Raw genomic sequence first — 20235 nt, 5'->3', positions numbered from 1 at the left:
GCTTATACATCGCTATTAGGGGGAGATATTACTATTGCTTCCTATATACAGGAGTTACAGCACAAACTACGTGAACTTCATGAATCCGGAGCTGCATTACAAGCTGGACCATTAGACTTTTCTCTGCATGACCTGAACCCAGGAGATAAAGTTTATATCAAGAATTTCAAGCGAACTGGAGCAACTCAACCTTCATGGGAAGGACCATTCCAAATATTATTAACTACTCCAACATCTATAAAGATTGGAGAAAGAGACTCTTGGATTCACTGCTCACATGTGAAGAAAGCATCTTCTGCTGAGACTGATTGACTCTATCCTATCATATGAATTGTGACTCTATCTTATCATAAGAATTGGAGATAATAATCCATAGACAAATGGATGCTGGTTTTTTTTCTCTCAAGAATATATTGAATTACTGATTTTTTTTCTTATTTTTTCTTATTTCTTTTCTTTTATTTTTTTATCAGAATATTTGATTTTTTTTCATTTTTGTACTGAAGGTACACATAATTAATATTAATATTTTTTCCCTGCAGTAATACAAGTTAATATATATACTCTTGCTATAATATCAATATATGCCTAAAAGCTTTAAACTATGGGAACCTGCCATTTATTGATAAAATATTATAGGACTGTGATTAATGTTTGTGTCTGATTCCAGGAAAAGGGATAAAAACAAGGAGCACAGACTAAACCTGAATAGTGCCAATAGAGCACACATGAAATATTAAAGTGAGACTCGAGGTTGCGACGCTTAACTTATGTTTAAGTCGTAGGACTTCCTTGTATCTACACTCTTTTTGAAATACTCAAACAAGTACAAAGCTTGACTATCATGCTGGCTCCCTATATCTCTGAAAGAAAAAAAAATCAGACAAGAGAATGACATTTCCCCATCAAAATAGAATTCTAATTCTTTTCTTCTTATATCATGGCAACTTCCTGTAGTCTTGGCTACAAATGGCTAAGTGAAATATTACTGCATTCTGTCCTACATACTTGTGGGATAGAAATTACTTTAAACTGGACCTATACAAGGTCTATTTTGAAATTTTCTTATGTTTTTGATTATTTTTCTAGTCTTTTGATAATTGACACATACACTCCCATAACTGAACATTGCATTCTGAGCTAAACTTGATATATTTTTTTTTAAATACTTACTTCAGGGGGGATTGTATTTTAATTTAAAATCTAAGAATTTTTGATTTTTTTTTGTTTGAGATTGTATTTTTATAAAAATCCAGGACTTTTGTTTAAGATTTTACTTTTATAAAAAATTCAAAGATTTTGATTTTGTTCGAGAAAAGATCTTCAAGAAAGAAGCTTGAAACTTTTATATCCAGAGAATGAACTGTTGCAGAAAGATGCCAAAAACCTACACTTCATCAAGAAGATCAAGAATGAACTTTGAATGTGATTGATTGGACTGAACTTTTGATTGAACATTTATTGTAACATTTATGCCAAAAGGGACTGCCCCTAATTTGGCTTTCTGTCAATGCGCCTAGCAAACATTGGTTTTGCTTTCTTTTCTTTCTATTTCCTCTATCACTATTCTAATTTCTCTTAGAAAATTGAATATTGTGTATATCTTTAGTTAGAAGTAAATTTAGAACTACAAAATGATTATGTTAAATGATCAATGGGGAGACTAGTCTCCCAATGATCATCAGGGGGGATTGTAAACCTCAAAATTCCTTAGACTTATAAATGTTGGAAATTTCACCATTGGGATATTTCATACTTGGAAAATTTCTTACTGATAGTCTATTGGAATGGGAACCCCATTGGCATGGGAGGTTCTTTCTCTTCCCTTCTTAAGATTACTTAGGACAGAAACCTTTTGCTGAATAATGGAAAGGACTTTGACCTATGCTTAAGCATAGAACAGGAATTTCTTTGAGTCTTGATTGATTTTAGAATTGATACAATGGAGATACTTGGAATAAATCTCCACCCTATTCAGTCCTAATAGGATTGAGTAAGGGCTGCAGCCTAGATCAAAATTTAATTATTCCAATCTCTACCATACTCAAGTTAACAGGATTTAGAAAGGGCTGTAACAAAGGAGTAAAGATTTAATCATTTGAAAAATATGACCTTCAACAGACATGTGCAAAAGCCAGAAACCTCTGGGCGGTCCTGGGTTAAGCGAGAGCCTCCATTGACAGGGAAATTGATGAAGAGTGATTGGTAGATGTGAGGACTGAGGGGAGGCAACTTGGATGGTTTCCTTAAAGATAGGAGGGTCTGGAGACTCGAGGGGTGGTTGAGTTTTTGGTCGGTGTGGTTCCTGGGCTCTGAGGAGCTTGCTCTGAAGGAAGCTGAAGGTGGGGGCCTCTGAGACTGTTTCTCCATTTTGGACACGTGAGTAATAGGGACTGATCTCTTTTCTTTGCCCCAGCTATCTAAGGGCTTGGGCCTTTTGGCCCAGCCTAAACAGAAGGGGTATTTAAGCCCTATTCTCTTCTTTCCCCTTTCTCTCTCTATATATATCTCTAATTCCTTTCTTGCTCCTATTGTAATTAAACTCCAAAAAAGGCTGACGGCTGACTTGAGTTTTTCATTTAGGAATTACATAGCTGATTCCTTGGCAACCTTAAATTAATATATATCAGTCTTTTAAAGTGATTCTTTTGTAACAGAATACCATATTTTCTTTTCAGCTCTAGTTTTTTCATCAGGAATACTTGAAAGTCTTCGATTTCATCAATATGCATTTTACCCCTTAAGGATTATGCCCAGGTTTTCTGAATTGGTTAATCTTTGTTGTAATCCTAGCTCCTTGGCCTTCTCAGAATATTGTATTTTAAATTCTCGATTTATTTGATTTGGAAGCTGCTAAATCCTGTGTTATATTAGCTGTGGCTCCATGATATTAGACTAATTTCTTTCTGGCTGCTTGCAATAATGTCTCCTTGACCCAAGAGCTAGTGGATTTCACTATAATATTCCAAAGAATTTTCATTTTGGAATTTCTTTGAGGAAGTGATTGATGAACTCTTTCAATTTCTATTTTACTTTTTGTTTCTAAGATATCAAGGCAGTTTTCTTTAAGAATTTCTTTAAATATTGTGTCTTGGTTCTTTTACTGATCATGGCTTTCAGATTCTCCAATAATTCTTAAATCTCCTCTCCTTGATCTATTTTCCAGGTTAATCATTGTTCAGATATATTTCACATTTTCCTCAGTTTTATCAGTCTTTTTAATGAAAAAAAAAGTTTCTTGGTGTCTAATGAAGTCTTTAGCATCTCTTTACCTACTTTTAATATTTAAGAAATTATATTTTTCAGTGAACTTTTGTAACCCTGTCTTTAAAATTTGGCTGCATAAGGAATTCTCTTAAGTTAATTTCTGTCTTTTTTCCCATCTCACCAATTTTGCTGTTTAAGGTATTAGTTTATTCAATATTTTTGTGTCTCTTTTACAAAACTGTTAAATTCCATTTTCATAACTTTCTTGCATCACTCCTTTCATTTCCAAAAGTTTCCTCTAACACTATTATCTCTTTCTTGTACACTTCCGGGAATTTTTGTTGGGTGTATGTTCAATTTGCATTTTTTGAATAACTGTTTTTGTAGTATCTTTCCCCCTCAGAATTTGTGTCTTTATTTTCCCTGTCCCCAAAGTACTATTTCTTATGGTCTGCTCTTCTTTTGTTATTTTCTCATTTTCCTATCCTATCTCTTGATTTTGGAGTTTATGGTGAAGTTGGACTTTGGTCACCTGGTGGAGAAAGGCATGGTCCCAATCTTCAGACATTTTCATACTACTATTTTCAGAACTATATCTGGACGTCTGTAAGCTTTGGGTGATTCCAAAATGGTGTGATCCAAGGATCAGAGTGATCACTGCTCTCCTGTTCTGCACTTGGTCAACCTAGGAAGATCCATTGTTTTCTTATAGTTACAAGCATTAGCACTGCTTTTAGCCCATGAATTGTGACCAGGTTCTTTGATCCCCTGTAGCTGCAAATATTACTGATGCTCTCTGCCCTAGAATGTCTCTTGGATAAGAGTTCTGAAATCTTCTGGTTCTATTGTCATAGCTACCACCAAAATCCACTGCTGGTGTTTCTGTTGAGTGTACTGCCTCCTACTCACAGAGTTCAACTCCTAATCTCCTAAATTGTTTTAGGAAAGAAAAATGTCTCACTCCAACCATTTGTTGGTTGCACCACTCTAAGAATAGATTTCATACATTATTTTAAAATTGTTTGGAGAAGTTTGGTCAGGTTTCTGCCTCTACTCTCCCATCTTGGAACTCTCCTTCTTTTTCTCAATTTTTGAGAAAAATTTGTAAAGTATGGATAATAATTGTTCCTTCAAAGTTTGATACAATTCTTCTGTAAATCAATATAATGACAAATAATTTTTTTTAATTCCTTTCATAGTTTCTTTACAAGAACTGCTATTTCCTTTTCTGAGATTAGTCATTTAAGATCTCCATCTGGTCTTCTGACAGTTTGGGTAATTTATATTTTTTGAATTCCTTTATTTCTTTTGAGTTTTCCATTGTATTAGCATAAAATTATGCATTATATATTCTGACTTTTAAAAAAATATTCTGCTTTTGTTGTGATTTATAAAGCCTTACCTGTTTTCTGTTTTATCAATTTGATTTTTAACTCTTCTTTTTAATTAGATTTGATTATTTTACCAACTTTATTAGTCATTTCAAAGATCTAGCTTTTATTTTTAGCTATCATTTCTATATTTGTTATTTTTAATTTTTTCCTATCTAGTTTTTAGTATTTGCTCTTTTCTGCTTATTTTAATTTAATTATTGGTTTTCTAGTTTTTTAATGAATATTTAGTTCATGAATCATCTTTTTTCTTCTATTTTGTCAATGTATGGTTATAAATATATGAATTTCCCCATAGAATTTCTGTAGCTGCCTCCCAGAAAAATTAGTATACTGATTTATCTTTATGAATTTCTTCCACAAAGTTAGTAATTTTTCTAAGAATTATTATTTAAGATTTCATTGTTAAATCTCCACTTGGGCCTGTAAATTTTGTTTGTGGCCCTCCAAATAATGATTATTTATTATTATATTATGGTCTGTAAGAGATTGTTAACTACTGGCTTCTTACATTTGTTTGAAATATCTCTGTGCTTTATTATATGGTCATTTTTTTGTAAAAGTTCCATGTGTTACATAGAAATATGCATATTCTTTTTTTGGCCCATTTATAAGATGCCATAAGCCTTTTAACTAGCTTCTCTAGAAATGTATTTGGTTCCATATGTCTTCTTTTGTCTAATTTTTTCTTTTAGATTTATCCAAAATGGATAGGGATATTGTACTCTCCTGTCACTATTGTGTTATGTATTATTGAAGTTTAAATAATGTTTTTTAATGAATTTAGATGCCAAGGCATTTGGAGTAGTTATGTTTATCATTGTTATTGGTTTGTTTTCTATGGTTCCTTTCAGTAAAATATAGTTTCTTTGTTTAGTCTTTTTTTCTGTTTTTGGTATGTGTGATACCATGATGACAATTCTGGCTTTTTTGGATTCACTTGATGCAGAATAATTTTTTTTTCCATCCTCTCAATTTTATTTTGTATATGTCTTTTGTTTCATAAAAGTGCTTCTTGTAACCAACAGATTGTAGAGTTTGTTTTCATATCCAATCTGTCACTTTTTTGTTTTATTGGATTGTTTAATCTATTTTCATTTAGTCATGTGATACATTTACATTTTCCTATATTTCTAGTATTTTTAAATTATAATTTTCCTTCTCTTATGAACATGGTATTGTGTTTCTTCTGATACTTTAACTTAGTCTTTTTAAAGTAGCTACTTTCCCACTCATTCTTTCCCCCTCATCTTGATCCCCCTTTTCATTTGCTAACCCTTTCCCTTTTGGAATTTTGCTTATTTGTTCCTTTTTTCTCCTGTTTTTATGTGATTATATAATTCTTCCTTGCATTTTTTTTCTATTAGTCAAGTTGATTCCTCTCTCCTTTCCTCCCTTCCAACTAGTCCTCTTCATTAGTTTTATTTTTAATTTCATTCTGATTCCCTTTTCCCAAAGTGATTCATCTCAGTATTCATTTTTCCTCCTCTTTTTCTGTCTACTCTAGAAAACCATATTCTGGTTCATGACCTCTATAATTATCTAGTTTTCCTTTCTTGTCTGTTTTCCTCATCAAGGATGTTCATTTTAGGTTCTCCCTTCTGGGCACTTTCTTCTATTGACTAGTGGAGTTTGCTTTTGTATATTCTTTTTTTCCATTATGCCTTACTCCAAGAATAATAGGTGTCAGAAGTTGCCTTATGATAGGGCCTTCTACTACCACATCCCAGGTTCTACAGACCACCAGAGATTCATCACCTCCATCAGATACTTATTTCCTTACCATTTGTCTCAAAATCTTCTCCCCGAGTCTATGTGTTCCTACTCTTTTCGGCATCAGTTGCTTCTAGGAGTTCCACTCTTTGTTCCCAAATCATCCCATCCATACCTAGTTCAAGGTCTCCTTTTCTATTTACAGAATATTTCTCTTTGCCCAAAAGAACATTTACCAGTGGAAACCATTCCCTCCACCAAAGCAAGACCTCCTTAATTTCTTATCCTTTTTAATACTGCCTCCTCCCCTGAAGGTTTTAATCTTACTGAGACTACAAGGCTCACTTAACCTTTACTAATATCCATTGGTTTGACTTAGACACATCACATATCTCCTATACTCTTCTCTACTGTCTTTTCATGTATCACAGATATTTTCTTTTAAATATACAAAAATATACAAAAAGCATTTAGCTATAGACAGGATGTCAGTAGATCTTGTCCATAGTATCCCAATTTCACTGGACTTCTATTTTCACCTCTGGCTGTTTGGGAAAGAAGGTTCTTACTTATCCCTGATGTCATTCTCTTGTTATTGCTCTCCTTTACTTCCATATTCACTCTTTCTCCATTTCTTTTATCTAGACTGCTTGAGAAGTAAATACTATTTTAGTTATTTTCTTTCTTAAAAAATTTAAAAGATCTCATTGTTGAATAGCTGGTTGTTTTGTTGTCATTGTTCTTTTGAATTTATGGTTAAATTTACATTTGCAGGGTAGGAAATGTGGATTTCATTTGGAATTCTGTTGCATTTTGGAATACATTATTTAGTATTCCTTGATTTTTTGGTGGTTAGAAAATAACATTATTCAAATTTCTTTTTCTTTGTATTTGGAAGTCTTTCTTTTGATTGCTTGAAGAATTTGTTTATGAATCAAATTTTTAAATGTAACTATGATTTGTCTTAGAATATGTAGCCTTGATTTTTTTTCTCATTCCGGAGGTGATTTATAAATTCTTTCAATTTGTATTCCATTTTCTGTGTTCAGATGATCTATGTAGTTTTCTTGTATTATTTCTTAAATTATGGTATCTTTGTTCTTTGTCTCCTATTGTTCTTATGGAAAGCCTAGGATTATGTGCCCTATCTTGACGACAACTAATTTTTTTAATGAGTATGTTTTCTTTGTAACATTATTGATTTTTTCTTCTCTTCTTCTAGATTGTCCTTCACTTCAGTATATTTACATTCCCAATCAATTATTCTCTCTTTTGTTTCTTTGGTGAAACTTGCCAATATAGATTCTAGTTTTCCTATACTGTTTATTATTTTTTTCTGTGGAGGCCAGAACTTTTCTTCTCATAATCTTCGTTTCTCTTTTGAATCACTCAGATGAAGTATGCTTTGGTTCCATAGTCTCTTCACATTCCACAGTGACCTCTAGCTCATGGAAGTGCCTTTTTTCCCTTTGTTTTCAGTATTTATTCATAGATTGTTAAACTCATTTTCTAGATCTAGAGAGCTTATTTGTTTATGTTGTTAAAGTTATCCTTATTCACTTAAATGTGTATATTCAAGAATTTTGAATTTTCTTCTTTAGTATCTTTCATAATTTCAGTATTTTCTCTTCTTAGTGTCCGCTATTATTTTTTTTCCTGATTTTTACCCCTTCTGGGTTTCCTTATGGGCTAGGTCTCCAATTATTTCATCCTCCTCCCATAGGAGGAAATTTATGCCAGCCTACATCTCTGTCCCAAGTGACTTTTGAGTGGCCAGAACTGGCCCTAGATGAAGCCCTAACTTCCCCCCAGGCTTAGTGAAGGGCCACATAGTCCCCCCACATTACCACATACATATCATCCTTTCTTAATCCTGTGTCATACTGGCAATTCATGACTTTGTAGAACTTCTACTATGGGGTTATCCCTCCCACAGAATTTTGCTGTGCTTGTCCTGTGATGTTATCTTCCACAGGGACGGCTATCTCCCCAACAGCTTTTGCCATTGTAAAAGGTTGTATTGGGTTTGACTGATCTTTTTGTTGTAATTCACAATATGATTTTGCTCCTGAAGGGCTGCTCTGGAGTTTTCTATTGCAAAGAAAATGTCTGCAACCTGTATTCAGTTTCCAGGGCCCTGGAAAGGGGGATAAGAGACCAAAATTTGAGGCTGTGTTTTGTTAAAATTCAATGTGTTGGATCTTTGAGTCATTTACTACATCCTTAGTTCCAATAGCATGGGAAGTGGGGAAGGGGTGCTGAATGAATTCAACATAGATGTCAGGGTTTTTTTTCTTGCCTTATTTTTCTATTCTAGGAGTCCTGGATCACAGAGATAGACAGAGTTGCTTTTTATTTGGTACCTAATTTCTATTTTGTAAAGGTTTGAGAGGTCATGGAGATCAGAAAAAATGTCTAATCCTCTATTTGATTACTCACATGATCCAGAAGTTGTGCAGTTATTTTACATAGAATTTCTCTTTCTCTTTCTGCTGCATTTTGTTGATAAAATGCAGACACAGTTGAAGTATGAGGCCTTATACTATAGTTTGCCATTTTGCTGATGTTTCCATTTTATAATTGATGCTCAAGGAGTATAATAGCATATCATGTATTAAAAAAAAACAGAATGCCTATTTTATTCTTTTTATTTTTCTCTAGAGTCTTTTGCTTGAATGTTGAATTTTCTATTTGATTCTGGTATTTTTATCAGAAATGCTTAAAAATCCTTTATTTCATTAAATATTCATTTTCCCTATAGGATTACATTGTTTTGCTAGCTAAGTTATTCTTGCTTATAATTATAGCTCCTTTGCCTTCCACAATATGCCTTTTATTCCTTTATACTGTTAGCTGTAAAATCATGTGTGATCCTAAGTATGATCCTGGTTGAGGTGTTCATGGAAAAGGATACTGGAGTGATCTTTCACTTCTTTTTCCAGTGGATTAAGGCAAACAGAGGTTGTGACTTGTCAAGGATCATATGGCTATTAAGTATCTGAAGTCAAATTTGAACCCTGGTCTTCCTGACTTCAGGCTGAAGCTTTTATCCATTGAGCTACCTAACTATCTCAAGCATTTATTAAGTACCTATTACATTCCAAGACTGTGTCAACCAATGGGGACACAAAGACAAAAAGAGGTAAATGCCTAGCTTCAAGGAGTCTCCCATTGTGGGGAGACAACATTTACATAAAAAAAAATACAAAATCACTACAAGATAATTTGTGAGAGAAAGACATAAGTAGACAGTAAAGGTTTTCTGTAGAAGTTTGGACTTGAGTTGTGTTGAAAAGGACCCTAGAGTGTCTGAGAGATAGAAGTAAGGACAGAGTGAGAAGAAGGAATTGATTGCCTTCTCAATGAGGGAGGAGAGAAGGGATAGAGTGAAAGAATTTGGAAACAATTGTTGAAAAATTGTTAAAGAAATTTACATGTAATTGGAAAAAATACAATATTTGAGAATTTCTTTTTTATAGTGTTGTCAGATTGTATTGAGTATCTCTATATTCCTTCCCCAAAAAGTTTTGGTTTATTGCTTCTTACTCTCATATACATTCTAAATTTCTTTTGTTCTGGATAAATTATTTTCAGCTTTAAATTATTTGCTCCAAAGTGTGAATTACTAATGATAAGAGTACTAGTATCAGTAAATGAGATGCTATGAAGATTTGGGAATTGAGCAGTAAGGACAAAGAGAGATGTCTAAAAACTACTTAGGTGTAGTAAGGTCAACCCCAAAAGAAGTCAAGTTATTGCTTTAATTCCCTCTTGGTCCTAAATAGCAACAATAAAAAAGAGTAATGGGTGAAGTAATAAAGTTGATTCAACTCATATAAGGAAATGTTAACTAGCAAAAAAAATCAATGGATATTTTATTCCTTCATGTGAAGAAGTAAAAGGGGAAAAAAAATTTCTTTTAAAACTTCAGGTTCCTTTACTTACTTCACTCCTTTGTTAATGAACTCAAGAGAAGGGTTAAGTAACAATTCCCTTACTTCTTACTTGAGACTTCCTTCTTCTTCTTAAATGGCAAGACCCAGTTCTTATTTTCATATTCCAGAATTCTAGTTTAACTCTGCTTTGCCAATGTAAAGAAGGGTTTCTATAAGACTAAATTTGGTCTGAAGGAGACTATGAATGGAGTAGTGACTAGAAGTACCAGAATGAAGGGTCAGTTCAAATCTGACACTTTCTAGCCAAGTGACCTTGTGCAAGTCTATCTGAACCTCAATTTCCTTATCTGTAAATGTGGTATTAGTGATGCCTCCACTATAGGACTATGCCAAAAAAGTATTTTGCAAATTTAAATATGCTTTGGAAATAGTATTAATATTGTTACTAGTACTGTTATTATTATTTTCTTGTCATTTAGATTAAAAAACATTTCATCCCTGGAGTTTAAATTTCTAATTTGGAAACTATCCAGCAACTATTTCAATAAAGCATCCCTATCCATATACTGATCTCATCAGGGGAGAAACATTTTGCCAAAATGTGCAAGCCCCTACTCAGCCTATTGAGCAATATGGCTTTTCTAGTGTCCCTAATGAATATCAGGTGCAATGAACGAACAACAATTTAGAGACACAGATCACAGGCTAATTAATCCCAGGCTCAGGCATCCAAAGCTTTCTATAGTGCCAGACTTTTTTGGCTTCCAGCTCCCAAGAATGACCTACAAACTACAACTAACAGGAGGATGTCCACCTCAGCTGGATGGGTTAACATTACTGATGATTAATTATGACAGAGTTTGAGATATTTTCATATGGCTGTTTTGTATTTTGCAAGATGAGAAAGGTGATTGAAATGCAAGGCATTCTCAAGACCCATTGCGACATTTGGTACATGGTATTGAATTATGAATGCCTCATTTTAACAGGGAGGTTAATAACAGAGCACATTGAGAGGAAGATGGCCAGGGGAGAGGAAACTGGAAATCTTGTCATATGAGGATTAGTCAATGGAACTAGGAATAATTAATAAATATTTGGGGACAAAATTATCATCTTCACATATTTGAAGTGTTGTCATGTGGAAGAGGGATTAGGCTTCCTCTACTTAGCTCTAGAGAACAGAACTAGGACCATTGGTTGAAAGTTAGGAGGTCATATTCAATCAAATAAAAAGTGGGAAAAAATCCTCCACTAATATTTTTCCACTGCTTATGGTGCTATGCAGATGATTCTGGATTCTCAAAAATGATGCCAAGAAAGTGTAGTTCCAAGCAGTCCTAGGCTAAAAGGCTTTGAAAATATGCCCAGTAACAGACTATGTTCAGAGCAACTTCCCTAAGTTCAGAGAAACTCAAGAGTGGGTGATGATTTTTTCAGCCACAGTAACTCTGACAAGACTAAGAAGTCAAAGAGCTATCTCAATATGTATCCATAAAAGAAGTTCCCATATCAACAAAATCACCATTCCTTGAAATATTTAATTATGATAAAGTCAATTCCTTAATAGTTGGAGTTTGTCCAAAGTAGAATGACCTGCTCATGAAGAAGAAGGGCACATTAGGCTTGGAATGGATCTCAGAAAGCATTTTGCAAATGAAGAAACTCAGAAGTTAAAAAAAAAAAAGAAATTATTTCACTAGAGAGCACATAGCCTTTTAATGATAAATCTAGGATGAAAATTCTGATCCTTCATTCCCATTTTATGTAACAGCTTAGGCTAATTGCTCAGGTTCCAATGATTTGGGAAAAGGTACCACTGGCATTGAAGCATTCACCCCAGGAAGCAGCTGACAGGAGAAGAGATAAACCACCTCTCCTTTCTCTGACTGATATTAAAAATCCTCCTGGAAGCTCTAATATTTAAAATCACCTAAAGAGTCAGTGTAAGAATTAAATAATATTCCTACCCAGAAATATATTTTATAAAGTTTATTGGAAGGGTAGACAAACTATTCCTCTAAGTAACCTGATCACATGGTGCCTAGCCTGCTAGTCTCTTCCTCATTCCTTTCCTCACCTACCTGTTCTGCATCCTCCTTTCAATTCTCCCACAGTTCTCCCTGATTCTGCCCCAAACCTTAACTTTTATTGATGTACAGAATGTACACAGAAGCAACCCTGACGCAGCTGTGGTATGCCAAATATTTGATAGACAGGTAAAGCTCCTCAGGAGGGGGAGGGGATAAACTTCCTTAACACAATTCACCCTGTGATCCTTTGGAAGACCCATCTACCCAATGGATAATTTAAATGTAACTCTCTTATAACTCTAAATACCTTCTAGCTAAAAGTACATACAATATTGCATTTTTCTAAGAGGAGTTACAATAATTAGAGATGGGAGTAAAATACAAAAACTAATTGATAGACGCATTGACAAAATTTGATGGGAGAGAAAACCCAGAAAAACCTCTGTACAGTTGATAAAAATATACACACATAATAAATACATTTCGAAGCTATAGGGCTTCAGAGGAAAAAATCATTCCCACCTCCCAGATGAGATTATAACACATCACAGGTTAACTAAGCCACTTGGACACCTCCCTCCCTCTTGGTATGAGACTGTAACAGTGTAACAGAACTGTCTCCAATATGTCCCACCCATTTTCATGTGGAGCCAAGGACTAAAAAGTGAAAATCACTACAGATGTGTCATATATTACATTTATAATAAATGCAGAGATGGGAAAATACAACAATGCCATTGCACTCTACTTACACTACAAATAGACCCTTACTTCTTATTACAAACAACTAAGAGGCAGGCAAATAAATGATTAGAGGTAAGGATGCTCCCAGATATCTGAAAATCACTTCTGAAGACTCATTAAAATCAAATTAAGTTATTAGACAATTAAATTCTCAAAACTTGTATACAGGTTGAAACCAATGTGATGGACCAGTCCATCCATCAGCACTGTATGACAATTGACAAAGGCAAGAAAAGGAACAAAATGCTGTTTATGGGCTTTTTACAAAGATATTTTCCTAAAGTACAATCATAGTAACAGGGGAGGTACAATTAAAGACAATGTAACAGAAAATGTCAATTTTGATAACTTATGTAGTAGTTAACAATAAATTACATACATTTTGTATTCAGAATTGAGTTACAGAGACTTCTTCATTCTAGGGAGAGGAACAAACTGAAACAGTTAACATCAATAAGGCAATCAGGTCTGGAAAGGCTTAAAATTTCATGTCCAGACTCTTTGAGGTTTGTAAACCTTAAAATTTCTTAGACTTATAAATGTTGGAAATTTCACCATTGGGAAATTTCATATTTGAAAAATTTCCTATTGATAGTGGGAACTCTATTGGAATGTGAACCCCATGGCATGGGAGGTTCCTCCTCCTCTCTTCTTAAGATTACTTTAGGATAGAAACCTTTTGCTGGACAATGGAAAGGGCTTTGACCTATGCTTAAGCATAGAACAGGAATTTTTTTGAGTCATGATTGATTTTAGAATTGATACAATAGAGATACTTGGAATGACAGAACCAGGTCTTGGAAAATACAATTTCCACCCCACTCAGTCCTAACAGGATTTAGGAAGGGCTGCAGCAAAGGATCAAGATTTAATTATTGAGAATATGACCTTCAACAGACATGTGCAAAGCCACAGACCTCTGGGCGGTTCTGGGTTAAGCTAGAGCCACCATTGGCACAGGGAAGACATTGGCAGTGATTAGTAGATGTGAGAACTGAGGGGAGGGAACTTGGATGGTTTGCTTAAAGATAGAGGGGTCTGAGGACTGAGGGGTGGTGGGTTGGAGAGGTTTCATGCTGAGAGGTTGTGCTTGCTCTGAAGGAAGCTGCTCTGAAGGAAGCTGGAGGTGGAGGCCCCTGAGACTGTTTCTCCATTTTGGTCACATGAGTGATAGGGACTGATCTCTTTTCTTTGCCTCAGCTATCTAAGGGCTTGGGCCTTTTGGCCCAGCCTAAACAGAAGGGGTATTTAAGCCCTATTCCCTTCTCTCCCCTTTCTCTCTCCCTCTCTCTCTCTATCTCTAATACCTTTCTTCATCCTGTTTGTAATTAAACTCCATAAAAGGTTGACTGCTGACTTGAGTTTTCATTTAGGAATTACATAGCTGAATTCCTTGGCGACCTTAAATTAATATATATCAGTCTTTTTAAGTGATTTCCTTGTCACAGGTTCCTTCCCCTCCCAACTACCATCATTCATCATAATTTCTTTGTCCACACCTCTTGGGTCCCCCACACTGAGAGGAGTTCCCACATTGAATACAAATGTTTGGGTGTGAGTTTTGATTAGCTTCATCTGAATAACTATTCCGCCTAGTAATATCATTATTCTTGAAACTTCTATTCCTATTTTCCTGATTTCTCTTCTTACAATTCATAACCACATGACCAACTTTTCCACAAAAATAACATGTTAGTGGTTGCTTTGTGGATTCTTGTAAGGGAACTAAGATCTCTCATTTCTTTACCTTTCATACTTCTTAAGTTAATTCTTTTATTTCCTTCCTCAATGTCTCTACTAAAGTAGCATTCTCCTTATCCTTCTCATCCTGTTTAGAAGTCAATTCCTTTATTTCCTTCCTTAAAAAGCATAAAACTCAAAAGCATAAACTGCCACTCTTTTCAATTCTTCAAGGTCCATAGTAGGCCAGTTTGGACATAAAATAATTCCTAACTACCTTACAACTGCTTTTGACAAATTGTATTCTGATTGCCTAAGGTCCCATTCTCTATCAAGATCAAGCTCAATATATCTTCCTCCCAGCTTGATAAGTCTATCCATAAATTGGGTGGGATTTTTGATATCTTCTTGCTTAAGATTTTCAAATTTAGTCCATGTACCAGACCTATCAGAACAGGCTTTCAAAGCTTTTAGCAATGCATTTCTAGCCTGGCATAGTTGCAAGTAATCTTGCTCTGAATTTGGGTTCCATTTGAGATCTTCAGTTGGCCAATGATCTATTTCCTCTCCTTGGGCCTTATTAACAAGAGAAAGAATATTATTCCTTTCCCTTTCTGTTAGCAAGGCCTGGACCAAGTCTTCTACATCAAGCCATGTGGGATTATAAGTGCAAAAAATACTTTCAAACTTATTGAACACCACCACAGGCTCAGCTTCATATGAAGGTGTTTTTTCTTTGAATCTCTCAATGTCCTATGGAGAAAAAGATGTATTATGTCTAATGTTTGACAACTTTTAGAGGGAAAAGACCTTTATTTGAATCATCTGTAACAACTGCTTCTTGGCCTGTGTTCTGGAGTTCAATGGAGTGGGCTGTAGTGAGGCTGATAGGGGAAGGGGTGGGGTGTGGAATGGAGCTGGTCATAAGGTAGGGAGGTAGAGTGAAAGGATTGGGAATGGGGCTGCGGGATGGGTAGAGAGGAGTAGGATGGGTGAAGTCTAGAGGGATCACAGTAAGGTGGGTAGGAAGGAGGGTACAGAAAAAGATTGAAGTAGGGATGGTATGGGTAGGGATAGGGGAGATGAATGGTCAAAGGAGGGTAGAGAGGTAGATTGGGAGGAAAGGAGATGGGAGGAGAAAGGAAAGAGTGAGGTCTGTCAGGGAGAGGAGCTAAGGGGTTCAAGTCCTGGGTTGGGTAGGAATGAGGAGAAACCTCACAGGCCAGGTGGGATGGTAGAGTATGTTTCTTGCCAGATTTCACTGGAGGAGTTAAGCTAGAATGGTTTGGATCCAAAGAAAGAAAGGTTTCCTTACTGGATGACTATGGTCGATTTATCAACATGATATGCCCATGAATACCAGTATTTATAATCTTTGGAATTTTTGTTTTTAATGGCTAACTTCAAATCTTTTAAGATCTTGAAGTCAAAAGAGCCATATTTTGTCCAGGTAAAAGATATGTCCATCCATGCCTTACAAAACTTTCTACCTTCTTTCTTTGTCATCCAATTCTTCTTAGGCAAATTAGGATCATTCCAGCATTTTAGAAATTTATGCAGGGGTGAATAAGAAGGAATAGTTCCTGATTTCCCTTGTTGTGTTGCAATATTTCCCATATTTTCTAGTCTGTATGTCCTATTTATGCTAATTTGAGTATTGCTAAATTAGCAGCTTAAGCAATGAAAAGTTACTAAAACGTTTAAAAAATGGAGACACAAAGTTCTTCAATGTTTTTGTGGAAGGCAATAAGAGAAGGTTTAAAACAAAAGGCCAATGTAAGGCAACAGTAATTGTTGCACAGCAATAGTATCAATAATGAATATGTATTTAGTTTAATAATTGTTGTTATGAATAATTAATAATCTGCATTTATTATAATTATTGATATTAATATTTAACAATCATGAACAAGTATCAATAGCAAATAATAACCATTAGTAATTAATAATAATGACTAATAATAGTTATTTAAATTTAATAATTATCATTATTGATAGTTTTATTAATACTATTGTGTTCTAAAATTATTCCTTAAAAATGCATGCAATTAATTTGATTGAATGTTGGCTTTGTTCAATTTTAGAAATTTGGTTTTAATTTAAATTCAATATTATTAATATTTCCTTTTAATAATATTTCATTTAAATAGCATTATTTTATATCACTAGTAGCAGTAACAGTAGCAAAGGAATTCTTTTTATTTTCCTGCAGTTTCAATTCTCGACAGTAGGTGGTGCTATAAATGCATGTAGAGTGATAGGCACCTGTGGGAAGACCTACCTAAGCAAGCAGTCAGATAAAGAGAAAGAAAAAAAAATTGTCTTTTAATATGCTAAAGAAAGCAGTCAGTGTTCCAGGAAAGCTTTTTATATGCTAAAGAAGCAGGCATTCTGCAAGGGAAATTTGACTTTAGATATGCTAAAGAAGGCAGGCAGTCTACAAGCAAAGTTTGAGGGGAGGAGGGAGGAGAGAGAAAAATTGAAAGAGAACTTCTATGTAAAATGCAGTTTCCCCTCCCACCAAGGTTAGGCAATGGCCATGTTGCTGGTAAAGATCCATTGGGTCCTAGTGTCCCTTGTTTTAAAAAACAACAACACTGGGTCTCGTTTGGAATTTGGGAGGGTCTTACACCAATTTTTAGGGGGCCACACATGCACACTGCTTCCCCAGTCTGCAAGGGCTATTCTGTGAGGGGGCCCCATCCTTTAACTCCATACTCTTGTCCAAAACAGGTCTGGTCCAGTGGGGGGGGGGGTAACCATGTGGGGAGAGTGCAGAGGCTGGGAAGAAACAGGAGTCTGCATTTTTCCACACTCACCAGATCCTGCCCTTTAATATAAAGCAGCTGCTTTCCTTCCTGGTTCCCCAGTTCTGCTTCGGGACTGCCCCAGGGAGCCCCTAACTCTATTCCATAGCCTGGAAGGACCCCCAAGGATCTGTTCAAAGGGTCCCCTACCCTGAACTGCACTAGGCTGAAAGAAGGAACTCTAGGACATTGCCTGTTGTGGAAAATAAAAAGCAGGGGTTCCTGTTGTGTCCCAAAACCCACCCAACTCTGTATGGGCAAAAAGGCCCCCTTAACCCCTGTTCAAGCTGAAAGAAAAAAATGGGGTGTGGTGGGGAGTGGCGGGTGCCACCATGGAAGGAGTTTTTCTCACCAATTCAATGTGACCTGATCTGGGAAAAACAGGGGCCAGTTCCCTCTCTCTGCCAAGATTTGTTTCCCATATGAAGGCAGGCCAGCAAACTGAAGTGGCTTCTATCTTACCTAAGCTTTACCTAAGACTCAAAACTTCTCTCAGAAAAAAATTAAGGATTTTTCTTAAACCAATGTAGTTGCCATCCTGTAATAATTAAAATAATATTTCTACCCAGATATATATTTCATAAAGTTTATTGGAAAGGGTAGACAACTACTCTAAGTAAGCTGACCATGTGGTGCTTAGCCTGCATGTCTCTTCCTCATTCCTTTCCCCCTTACCTGCCTGCTCTGCATCCTCATTTCATTGTTTCAATTCTCCGGTTCTCCCCTGAGCAGCCCCCAACCTTGAGTTTTATTGAGTACAGAACATACACAGATGCAACACCCTGGTGCAGCTCTGCTATGTCAGGAATGTTTGATAGACAGGTAAAGCTCCTCAGTAGAGGGAGGGGCTAAACTTCCTTGACACATCACCTTAAGCAAATGAGGTATAATTACTCATCACCTCTTCTACATATACTGTTGGTCTCTGCTGACTTCTGTTCCCTTTCTGTTTTTATTAGTAATAATAGAATGTGAGGGAAAGTACAAAGTGGGATTTGCCCCAAATCTCTGGACCTTTAGAGAGTAATACTGGTAGTTGTTGACCCATAATTCAGAAAAAAGAAACAAATAGAGACAGTCTGTGAATTGCATCTTTAATTGGACAAGACTAGAAGATGACTCCATCAGGGAACTACAGGTTCTGTGTCATACCAGGATGCCTGAAGCGTGTTACAACACAGGGGGGGTTTTAAGCTAAAACTACAAAACAAGTTTTACAAAGGGGAGAGAGAGGGTGGAGCAGAGCAGGGTAAATGACATCATGAGTATGAAAGAAAAAAATTGGTTACTGAATTGAGGTACAGAGAACAATGTAATGGGTTGGAAGTTTGGTAATTGTACATTATCCACACACTTTCCTACTAGGACTTAAGAAAAGCTCATCATTGGAGTTCAAGTTCAAGATAATTACTCAGACTTTTGGATTCAAAACAAGACATCCTTTGAAAGAAAGCCTGGCAGTCAAAGATGCCACCTGTTCTTTCCCACACACTCCTCCAAAGCCAGTTAGCATTCTTTGTGTCCAGAAAAAAAAGCTATGGTTGGTGGGAGAGCTGGATTTCTAAACTTAAGCCATTATAGACTAGATGATTTCTAAACTAAGTTCAAAAAAAGAGAATCACAAGTTAAACAATTACAGAAAGCAAGTAAGAGTAAAATTTTAGTCTCACCTTAGACCTGTGATTGCTTAGTCCAAAGTCACTTCTAAAAATGAGAGTTCTACTAAAAGAAGTGGCAGAGTTAAGTTCATTTTCATACACATTTTGACACAGATGAGTCCTGAGAAAGCCTATCTTAATGTCTTCCCTCACAAAGCTCTTAGCCTTCCTTTCATATGGCTCTGATTGGCAGCTTTGTGTTAAAAGAGAAATGATCATTTTTTATTTTCCTGGAGATGGATGAAAAAGCTCACAGCTGTGAATCTGAAGCTATTTAACTTATCTTATCCAAAAAGCTGAACTCTGGCATTCTGGGTGGAGCCAAATGGCTCTTCTTTATTTCATTTTTCCGTCTGTCTTTGAAAGAGGACTAGCTAGTCTAGGCAACTGGACCAAAGAATACAGGGAAGTAGAACCAAGAGTTATCATTTATGGACCAATAACTTAGGTTACAAGACTGAGAATCATATTTAGAGGTAGAAGGCAATTTAAAGAATATCTAATCAGACCCTTTCATTGTAGAGAAATAGGAAGTCAAATCTTGAGCCCAAGAGTATACTGGTAGTAAGTGCCAGAGCCTGATTTGTAGCTATATATCCAGATTCCAAATTCAGAGTTCTTTTCACTATACCATGATGCCTTTTTTAAGAATAGATATAAGGAGAGGCAATTAGGTGACTCAGTGAACAAAAAGCTGGACCAGAGACAGAAGGTCCTGAGTTCAAGTCTGGCCTCAGACATTTTCTAGCTTTGAGACCCTGGTCAAGTCACTTAACTCCAATTGCCTAGTCCTTACTGTTCCTTTGCCTAGGAATCAATAAACAGTATTGTATCAATACTTAGTATTGAGTCTGTAAGGGTTTAATAAAAGAATAGGTGTAAGGGTAGATGTTTGAAAGGCATAGATCCAGAATTTGTTAACTCAATTTGTCAAAGTATGCTGCTAAATCATTGACTCCATCCTTAGGTAGAACAAAATTTAACTTTACTTGTCCTTGAATTGAGTCAAGCATTACTATAGCTCCAGACTGAACCCTTACTTCAGCTACAAACTGAGTCCTTTCTGACCTTAAACCCATACTAAGCCTTAGTTCTGGTTTCATACA

This window comes from Monodelphis domestica, chromosome 1 (assembly GCF_027887165.1).
Source record: "Monodelphis domestica isolate mMonDom1 chromosome 1, mMonDom1.pri, whole genome shotgun sequence".
Classification (NCBI taxonomy): domain Eukaryota; kingdom Metazoa; phylum Chordata; class Mammalia; order Didelphimorphia; family Didelphidae; genus Monodelphis; species Monodelphis domestica.
The sequence above is the reverse complement of the archived record's forward strand: the minus strand, read 5'-3'. Positions refer to the sequence as shown.